This window comes from Bison bison, unplaced genomic scaffold (assembly GCF_000754665.1).
Source record: "Bison bison bison isolate TAMUID 2011002044 unplaced genomic scaffold, Bison_UMD1.0 scf7180017864456, whole genome shotgun sequence".
In the NCBI taxonomy this organism is placed as follows: Eukaryota; Metazoa; Chordata; class Mammalia; order Artiodactyla; family Bovidae; genus Bison; species Bison bison.
The window spans coordinates 13,079,967-13,082,272 of record NW_011495018.1 but is presented as its reverse complement, the minus strand read 5'-3'; positions in this window follow the sequence as shown (position 1 = coordinate 13,082,272).

Genomic DNA, 2,306 nt, shown 5'->3' with positions numbered 1-2,306 from the left:
CCCTTAAACCTGCTGGACTGACAGGGCACAATCTTGAGGGAAGCATGGAAAGACAGAAGAGAAAGAATTCTCCACACATGTGCAAGAACATTCATATGATGGAGAGAAAAAAGGAGCGTTATAAGCACTTTTCTATACTCCCTGCACTTTAATGGGCTGAATTTTCTCATGCTCCATTATTTTCCTGTTGGGCACAGGAGAAAATAACTATTCTACAGATAACTCACAAAAGAGTGGCCAACAACTACAGTTACATAGAATGCTTTTACACAGATTTTTCCAGAACCCATAACTTGAATGAAAAGCTCTTTTTCCCTTTGCTCCACTGTGATGAGAACAGTTTGTTTGACTCATACCAAACCAAATCAAGCATTTCTGTGGGCACAAAGAGGAATGTGAAGCAAAGAAAGATTTTCTTCCTAAAAAAGAATATGTGCATGGAAAACAAAATTGCTTCAAATTTCACAACATCCTTTAACCTGAAACCTCGGAGGCAGAGTCGGGTCAGTCCAATTTCCTTTGCAGATATTTGACTTTAAAAAAATCACATAATTCAGCTTTTAAAAACGGATCTGTGTGAAATGATATATAAAAAAATTCCATGGTATATAAGTCATGATGAGCTTCAGCTTATGTTTACCCTCTGCCTCTTCATCTCTAAGAGATGCAAATTGGCCTCAGGCAACACTGGAAATGTCTTGTCCTAGTTCTTCTAAATCAGCCCCTAAAAACGTTTACATTAGGAACTCAGAGTGACGATGAAATAAATGAGTTTCTTCAAAAGGCTGGCTGCCCCCTATCTAGGAAATTAAAAGTCATTGGGGAGAATTTTTTTTAAAGAAGCAATAACAGATAAGTACATAGTCCTTGGTTTCTTAGCGCAATTGGATTTGTACATTTTAGAATCACAAATGACTGATCCAGTTAACTTTGAGGCGAATTTAAAGAGAGAAAGCAAAACTTTTTCTAAGGATCCAAGTCTCATACTCTTTCAGTTGTTCCAGGACCTCAGATTTGTGACTCTACTTATTCAAAGAATGTCACGTATTTGCTTTTCTCTTGGAGAATGTAACATTACAAATATATTTTAGATGGGATGTGATTCAAAGCTACAATAATTCTTTGCATGCATCTGAGAATGATACATGCTGGCATGAAAGTCAGAAGAGAGTCTCTGTTTCTTTACTCGCAAAACAAAGAAAACATTACCTTGACACTTTCCCGCAAGACTGCTGTCAAAACAGTATAGAGTGAAAAATCAGACAGTAAAATCTTGAAAAATCAGGTCACCAAAATGTAGATGAAACCCGTGATCATTGTCTGGGACCCACTGCCCTACTCAACCTTGCAACAGCTCTGGTGATGTAAGGAGGACAGATATTGACATTATTAGTCCTATTTTCCAGTCAATTGACACCTAATAGGGAATGGCTTGCCATTATCACAGAGTTAGTAAGTATGAGAACCAACATGCAAGTTCAATACTTTTAACTCTAACCTTCATGCTCTCCCAATAAGTTGCCATTAAATTCTTTATAAACTAGACCTTAGCCTGTCAGGTTCCTCTGTCCATGAGATTCTCCAGGCAAGAATACTGGGGTGGGTTGCTGTGCTCTCCTCCAAGGGATCTTCCCAACCTGGGGATTGAACTTGTATCTCTTACATCTAGCCACATTAGTAGGCAGTTTCTTTACCACTAGTGCTACCCCGGAAGCCCAATGAACTGTAAAGTGCCTTACAAATGCAAAGTGTTACTTAATCACATCCCTTAAACCTTATTTTTGACCTTCTGAGGCCAAAGTCAGGGAAAGTAGGGGAAATGTTGAAAATCTAAACCACTGGACTTTTCATAGAATAGTTTAGTAGAGAGAACAAGCAGAAACAGTAGCAATATAGCAGATCTGGGGAGCAGAAAACTCAACTGTAAGACAAAAAACTGGTTATTTGTTGAGAAAAGAAGTGTTGAGTCAGAAGCTAGAAGGAGGTTGTAAGAAGGGAAATTAGCTGAAGAAGTAAGGTGCCGGGAAGAAGGAAAAGATGGGCACAGAAGAACCCAAGCTGGGATATAGGCTGCTGCTAAAGTCCGACTGACAGGGTTTCATTACTGAGCTCTCTTAATGGGATGGTTAGAATCCTTGCTGCTGCTGCTGCTGCTGCTGCTGCTGCTAAGTCGCTTCAGTCTTGTCCGACTCTGTGCGACCCCATAGACGGAAGCCCACCAGGCTCCTCCATCCCTGGGATTCTCCAGGCAAGAACACTGGAGTGGATTGCCATTTCCTTCCCCAATGCAGGAAAGTGAAAAGTGA